Source organism: Triticum urartu, chromosome 2 (assembly GCF_003073215.2).
Source record: "Triticum urartu cultivar G1812 chromosome 2, Tu2.1, whole genome shotgun sequence".
Taxonomy (NCBI): Eukaryota; Viridiplantae; Streptophyta; class Magnoliopsida; order Poales; family Poaceae; genus Triticum; species Triticum urartu.
Genome location: NC_053023.1, coordinates 340,273,617 through 340,282,580, shown reverse-complemented (window position 1 = coordinate 340,282,580; position 8,964 = coordinate 340,273,617).

Genomic DNA, 8,964 nt, shown 5'->3' with positions numbered 1-8,964 from the left:
TGGCATGGGGTAGCGTGCACACACATCACGCAGCACCATGCTGACAAAGTACATGGGATGCTCAATGAGGGAGGGGCGCCGACAGCATCCTGCCCCTCTAGAGGCAAGGGAGCCTCGTGAGCTGTGCTGTCTGGTGGGGCCGCCGAGGCCTCAGGAGCGCCATCCTCGGGAGCCCCGCAGTCCAGTGGGGCACCCGAGATGTCAGGATCGCCATCCTCGGGAGCCCCACCATCAGGTGGGGCGGCCGAGGCCTCAGGAGCGCCATCCTGAGGCTGCGGCGCCATGGCCGGGCGTGGGGCGCTATGCCGCTGATGACCCACAAGTATAGGGGATCAATTGTAGATCTTTTCAATAACTAAGAGTGTCGAACTCAATGAGGAGCAGAAGGAAATGACAAGTGGTTTTCAGCATGGTAATGTCTGCAAGTGCTGAAATTGTAAGCAACAGAGTAGTTTGATAGCAAGATAATTTGTAACGACCAAGTAACGATAATAGTAGAAAAAGTGCAGCAAGGTAGCCCAATCCTTTTGAGGCAAAGGACAGGACAAAATGCTTTCTTATGATAAGCAAAGCGTTCTTGAATTTTCATCTAGTCAATTTCCCCATGTTCGTTTGATTTCTGTTCGCTACTTTGATAATTTGATATCTGGGTGGACCGGTGCTTAGGTGTTGTTCTTACTTGAACAAACCTCCTACTTATGATTAACCCTCCTGCAAGCATCTGCAACTATGAGAAAAGCATTAAGAATAAATTCAAACCATACCATTAAACTTTTGGATCCAACCGGTCCCTTACGGAATAGCGCATAAACTGGGGTTTAAGCTTCTGTCACTCTCGCAACCCATCATCTAATTGCTACTCCACAATGCATTCCCTTAGGCCCAAATATGGTGAAGTGTCATGTAGTCGACGTTCACATGACACCACTAAAGGAATCACAACATACATACTATCAAAATATCGAACACATATCAACTTCACATGATTACTTGCAACATGATTTCTCTCGTGACTTCAAGAATAAAAGTAACTACTCACAAATGATAATCATGCTGAAGATTAGAGGGATATTAAATAGCATATTGGATCTGAACATATAGTCTTCCACCAAATAAACCATATAGTAATCAACTACAAGATGTAATCAACACTACTAGCCACCCATAAGCACCAATCTTTAGTTACAGTAACAAGATTGAACACAAGAGATGAACTAGGGTTTGAGATGAGACGGTGCTGCTGAAGATGTTGATGAAGATTGCCCTCCCCAAGATGGGAGAGTTGTTGGTGATGATGAGGACGATGATTTCCCCCTCTGGGAGGGAAGTTCCCCGGTGGAATCGCTCCGCCAGAGGGCGAAAGTGCTCCTGCCCAAGTTTCGCCTCGAGACGGCAGCGCTCCATCCCGAAAGTCCTCTCCTTATTTTTTTTCTAGGTCAAAATGACTTATATACCAGAAGATGGGCACCAGAGGTGGGCCTGGGTGAGCACAACCCACCAGGGCACGCCTGGGCTCCCTGGAGCGCCCAGGTGGGTTGTGCCCACCTGGTGGGCCTCCTCTAGTACTTATTTGCTCCAATATTCTTCATATATTCCATAAAAATTCTCCGGGTTGTTTCAGCTTGTTTGGAGTTGTGCAGAATAGGTAGCTTGATGTAGCTTTTCCAGTTCCAGATTTCCAGCTGCTGGAAATCTCCCTCTTTGTGTATACCTTGCATATTATAAGAGAAAAGGCATTAGAATTACTCCAAAAAGCATTATTATGGATACAAACATCATAAATAAGAGTAGGAAAACATGATGGAAAATGGACGTATCTACTACCCCAAGCTTAGCCCTCCCTTGTCCTCAAGCGAAAACCGAAATCTAAAAACATGTCCACATGCTTAGAGAGAGAGAGGTGTCGATAAAAACAAAATACAGACATAGAAGCATCATGTTCATTATTATAACAGCAAGAAACTTAAACATAAGACTTTTATTAAAGAACTTTTATCATAGACTTCTCATGAATAAGTGATAATTCATCACACTAGTGAAGTATAAAGTAAAAACTCTATTAGAAACCAAAAAACTATGTTCTCAGTCAACTTTGCAACTACGGTTCATCATCTTTTCAGGAAGGGTCACGTGTCGGAGCCTTTAGGCAAGTGCACATACTCAACCATCATATAGTATTCCATGATTGCTACCACTCACCGCGTACACATGAGCAAAACGTTGCAACTAGACACATAGAAAGATAGGGGCTTGTAGTTTCGCCTCCCAATGTATTCACCTCAAGGTTGATGTCAACAATAATAACTCATGCTATCTATATTCAACTGGACATATGTGCCTAGATCTTTCCTCACCACATGATGCTTGCCAAAGGAGAAAATAAAAAAGGAATAGAGGGAAAACTTTGACTCTTTGCATAAAAGTAAATACATAAAAGTAAAAGATAGGCCCTTTGCAGAGGGAAGCAGAGGTTGTCATGCGCTTATTTGTTTGTATGTTCAACCCCTTAATGCAAGAGAACATCATGTTGCATTGCCCCTTGTGATAGCGACCTTTATTATGCAGTCTGTCGCTTTTATTCTTCACCATCACAAGTTTGTGCAACGCTCAATTTTCTCTTACACTAAATGATCTCACACTTTTAGAAGCAATTTTATTGCCTTTTTGCACCGATGACAACTTACTTGAGGGATCTTGCTCAATCCCTAGGTAGGTATGATGGACTCTTGAAAATAAGATTTGGGTTTAAGGGTTTTTGGATGCACAAGTAGTATGTCTACTTAGTGCAGAATTTTTGGCTAGCAAAGGTAGGGGCAAGGACCACATGTTAAAGGATCTATGACAATATGACTTCTGTGTGAATATAAACAAACATGAACCATTAGGTTGTCTTCCTTGTCCAAAATGAACAATTTTGGAATATAATATTTTGATGATGGCTCACAATCACAAAAGATTTCTAGGATAGTATATTTATATGTGAATCTTCTCTTCCCTTATTAATTCTTTCATGAGTTGCATCATTGACTAATGTTATGTTTGTCAATCTCTAACAAAATTTTATACTTATACTTTTCCTTATGTGGTGTCATCTCCTACCATAAGATCAACATATGAAAATTTTCATTTATTTCCTTTCTTTTAATTGCAACATGAAAATAAAGAAAGCAAAAACTCAAACTAAACTTTATTATATATCTTGCACATGATTACAAGGATAGATCACTAAGCAAACTCTCGAAAAGAAAGGATCGAACTAAACTTTTATTCATCTAAAGCAAAAGATCGAACTAAAATAAGTAAACACAAAAGATAGTGCGGATGATACGATATCGGGGCACCTCCCCCAAGCTTGGCGGAAGCCAAGGGGAGTGCTCATACCCGATACTCCATCCCCTTTTAGTGATGAACAAGAATGTGGTGGTGATGAAGAAATCATGTTCTTGAGGATCAAGAGATTCTCCAATCGACGGATGACACTCAGGAGGTGGATGATGTGCTCTTGATGCAAAATATTTTCATGGGTGAGATACTTATTTTGCACATGAACCGTTTCAATGATGCGAAAGGCTTTAATCTCAGTAGGAGTAAGATGAGCATAGTAAGGTTTAAGGATATATTCCTCTTCCCCCTCGGCTGGCAGTGCTTGCTCAAAGACCGGAGGTTGATCTACAGTAAACTCCTTCCTCTCTTTTCCCTTGACGGCTTCTATGGGCTCTTCTCTCTTCAGGTCGATCTTCATCAACCAAGCATCCTCTTCCACGTTGTTGGAGGAAGAAGAAGACATGATGCCTGACTCAACAGATCTGTCCGAAAACAGCAAGAAAAGAGAACAGAGGATTTCTCTGCGATACGGTGGTCAATAGGTTCGGGGGGTATATAAAGATTTTTTATCTTGGGAAACAAGCAAACAATAGAAAAACGGAGTCCGGAGGTACCCCAGGTGGGCACAACCCACCTGGGCGCGCCTGGAAAGCTAGGTGCACCCTGGTGTCTTGCGCCCACCAGGGTACGCTTCCTAGAAGTTTCTTATTTTCCTATTTTTCTAAATATTCCAAAATTGACAAAAAATATTTTTGCGGATTCTTCGGAGTCCGTTTACTTACCATATCACGTACCTCCTTATTTTTACGATTCTGGAGTCTTTCGGAAGGACTCTATCATGCCCAATATGTGAATCTATCCTAAAGGAACTCGAAGATCCCACCAAGGATAGAACCGCATATTGACACGCTATTGCAAGGTGGATATCATTACAACGTACCATTACATAATAGTTGGGATACATACAAGTCATACAAAGGCAGCAAGAATACATCAATACATCATACATCGAGCAACATCCGACTACAGATGAAACACAAACAAAAACTCAAACGACATCCACCCTGCTAGCCCAGGTTCTCAACCAAGAACCTAACGCAAGATCGACGAAGCAGAAGAAGAACTCCAACACAAGCAAAACATTGCTCTCGCATCATGATCATCGCATTACCAGTACCTGCAACTGTTGGTGTAGTAAATTGTGAGCCACGAGGACTCAGCAATCCCATTACCATGGGTATCAAGACTAGCAAAGCTTAATGGGTATGGAAGGGGTAAAGTGGTGAGGTTGCAGCAGCGACTAAGAAATGTATGGTGGCTAACTTACGAATACAAGAGTATGATGAGAAACTACGCAAACGGTCGCAAACTACTAACGATCAATAAATGATTCTAAAGTAGTTACATTCAAGCATAACCCAATCATGTTCTCCTCTCGAAATTCCCCGAAAAGAGACAATCATGGTTACGTAGCGCAGTTGGTGTATTTTAAATTGAGTTTACTTCAAGTCTTCTACAACCGGATATTAACAAATTCCCATCTGCCACATAACTGCGGGCACGACTCTCGAAAGTTTAAACCCTGCAGGGCTGTCCCAACTTAGGCCATGACAAGCTCACGATCCATGGAGACAATCCTCCATCGCGGGACACCCGATCAGACTCAGAATCCCGGTGCACAAGACATTTCGACAATAGTAAAACTAATCCAGCAAGACCTCCCGATGCACCGACTTAGCCTGATAGGAGTTGCGCAATCTCGTTCTCAGGGTACACCGGATGGGCAAGCGTACAGGTATATACCAAATACCCCAAGTTGCCTAGGGGAGGACCCGCACGGTGCTCTAGTTTGGACCAACACTCATGAGGAGTACTGGCCCGGGTTGTTGATTAAGTCCACGGGGGCCGGTAAGTCCCTATGCAAGTTTTAGTTGTTATTAGGCAACTGGTAAAACCAATGTTGGGCCTTGCTGGAAGAGTTTTATTCAAAGTGAACTATCAAGAGGGGCCCATAAACCCTCACCATGTTAGGGATGCAAAATCAAGGAACATAACACCGGTATGACAGAAACTTGGGCGGCAAGAGCGGAATAAAACACCAGGCATAAGGCCGAGCCTTCCGCCCTTTAACAAGTATATATGTGCATTAATTAAGTTAGAGATATTGTGATATCCCATGATATCCATGTCCCAACATGGAACAACCTGCAACTGCACTTGCAACTAGCAACGCTATAAGAGGGGCTGAGCAAAAGTGGTAACATAGCCAAACAACGGTTTGCTAGGAAGGGTAAAAAGGTTAGAGGCTATCATGGCAATTTGGGAGGCTTGATAAACAAGTGGTAGGTAGCGCGACATAGTGATAGCAACGAGACAACTAGCATATCAAAGATAGTAGTGAGATCCAAGGTGACGACCATGTTGCGTGAAATCCTGCTAGGAAGAAGAACGAGTCCATGAAGAAGATGAAGCCACGTAGACGAACGAATCCTCACAATCGCAACGAAGCAGGAACTATGGAGAAGGAGCACAACCGGAAAGAAGCAAACAACATGGTAAATACACAAGCACACAAACATGACATGATGCTCAACCAAGTATGATGCATGACAAGGCTAACATGATGCTACTCATGGCAAGACATGATGCATACAAGGGCAACACATCAAGGCAAGTTTAAATGAGGTCGAAAACAACATATAACAATTCTGGTAAGTCCCCATATGCAAATTTCGAAATTGGTTCAGATCTGATTAGAACACAATGTTGAAGTTGTTAATCATCAGTTGAAGTGCACCAAGATGATCTACATGTCTTTCTAGTCAAGTTACATATAAAGTTCGTTTAATTCGGAGCTACGGCCTAGAAGATATGTGCAAAAGAAGTTACACATGGCATTGATGCAAAATGCATACAAACATCATGCAACCACACTCCAAACATGGATGCAACAAGGTAACATGAAACAACATGAAAAAACAAGCAAATTTCATATAGAGCATGCTCCAAACAGAGCCATGGTTCAACACATACACTCAATACAAGTTTCGAACAAAATCTGTGTCAGGACCCCGATTCTACGTCACACCGATCTAGCCTATAACACCTCATATCACTTTGCGGCCTCACGCACGGTATCCCCACGGGCGTCGCCTTACCATGGTCCGGGACCGTTTGCGCCTTTTGGCTCACATATATGATAGTGTCGCTAGCATCCATATGCCAAAGAACCCGGGCCGACATAACTAGTCGTGAACCCAAAGTGGCACTAACTTACGGGGACAGGCATACATGAATCAACATTGAGCATGTTAGTCAGCAGTGTGTGAATACGGGCTGTAGCAACTGGGCTAATAGGACTCCGGGAACCCGGGCTGTAGCAGGCTAGCAGGACTCCGGATGTCACCACGTGACATTTGCCCGAAGGGACAGACATAGGAATGAAGTGAATCACATGCCGGCCAGTCTAAGTGTTGTGGAGCAGTAGTGTTGGGCTAGCAGGACTCCGGTGAACCAGGCTGTAGCGGACTACTATGGCTCATGGAAGCACAAGACTACATTTCCCCATAAGAGAGTCTACCAAGGATGAACAACTAGGCTGTCGGATCCCACACATACCAAGCATTTCAATCATACACACAATATGCTCGATATATGTAAATACAACATGGCATCACAACATAACTCTATGACTCAAGTATTTATTCATTAGGCTCCGAAGAGCCAGATATTACAAGCAGGGGTCTCATGACCCAACATTCAGAGCATACAAGTCAAAGCACAAGCGAAAGCTTAACATGTCTGAGTACAGACTTCTACAAATGAAAAAGGTTGAGAAGCCTGACTATCTACCAGATCCTGCCGAGGGCACAAGATCTTAGCTGAGGTATCAAGCTGAACGCCGCAGTCCACGTGGAACTACTAGCGAGACTGAAGTCTCTCTGCAAAACATAAATTAAGCAAACCTGAGTACAAATGTACCCATCAAGACTTACATCAGAACTAACTACATATGCATTGGTAGCAACAAAGGGGGTGGTGGAGTTTAACTGCAGCAAGCCAGCTTTGACTCAGTGGCTAACATGAACTACTACTGCAAATAACTCTTTGAGGTGGCGCACACGAGTCCACATATTCACCATATCAATACACCACTTTGGATCCGCTCCCGTCTCCCTACGAGAATGCCATCCATAGCACTCACGCTTATCTTGCGCATTTTAGAGTATCCACTTTCACTTGTCTATGAATGATGCAAGGGGTCCAAGTTTCCATATCCGAGGAATCCGGCTATTTGAATAGATAATGATAACCCTGCAGGGGTGTACTTCTTCACACACGCTATCGCCACTTACCACCATGTACACGTCGTGTACCTCGGCAACCTTCAAGAGGAAGCCTGGCAAGGGAGTCGGCCACGACCTGACTAACCACCCAAGTCTCTCGTCCAGGTTTATCGCCTATTCAAGTTCTATCCGCAAGGAGATCCGGCCGGGGTGTCGCTCACGGCCCCAAACGATGTGTGAAGGGTTCCCAAGCCCACCATTTGGGTTCCACTTGGTACACCATGCCACTGTGCCTAGTCTGTCCCAAGCCCACCTGTGTTGGGTGCCACTTGGTAGACTAGTAACACTACCTACAAACACCAGAAACTAGTTGCAACTCCTGGACAGAGATCGAGTTGATTAATAAGCCGAGAGGGGCCGAGTTATCGGAACCCAATGTGTGGTAGTAACTGTTCATGGATCACAAACACAGAACTCAGTTCCTGAGAACGGCTGCAATGAGACAACCCACCATGTACTCCTACATGGCCTCTCACCGCTACCTTTACCAAATCGTGTTCACACACTTAGCTCTCAATGGTAGGACATGTTCACCACGTTCCAATTCATTCCCGATGAATCAGACCTGACTCAACTCTAACCAGTAGTAGGCATGACAACAAGCATGAATGAGTAGGCACATCTGGGCTCAAACAATTTACGACTCATGCTAGTGGGTTTCATCTATTTACTGTGGCAATGACAGGTCATGCAGAGGAAAGGGGTTCAACTACCGCAACATGTAACAGTTGAATCGTTGTTGCCTAATGCAGTAAAAGAGAGCAGGAGCGAGAGAGTGGGATTGTATCAGAATGAACAAGGGGGTTTTGCTTGCGTGGCACCTCTGAAGATAGTATAGTTCTTCATCGGTGTCATCGATCACATCGTCGGAACCACGTCTATCGAGAGGGGATAAACACTGGCAAACAAGGAAGAACACAATCAATGCAATGCAACAATATGATGTATGATCATGACATGGCAACATGCTGGTGTTTGGGCTAATGCATCTAGCAACCAGATTAAATGAAGTTGGTTTGAACCAAAGGTTCAAATTCAAACTCCATGTAAGGCATTTCAAATGCCATTTATTGATTTATCCAATTTAGCAGCTATAAGTTGTTCTAACATGCATGAAAATTCCACAGATGGATAGATTGGATTTTTCTGATCATTTTTCATATATAAATTATTTCATTTGTAGTTATGGTTGATTTTCTATGATTTTTGGAAGTTGTGAACATTTTCTGAAATTTCCAATTTATTAAAAATATGAAAATTCTAGTAAATATATTTACGACATCAACACTGCGTC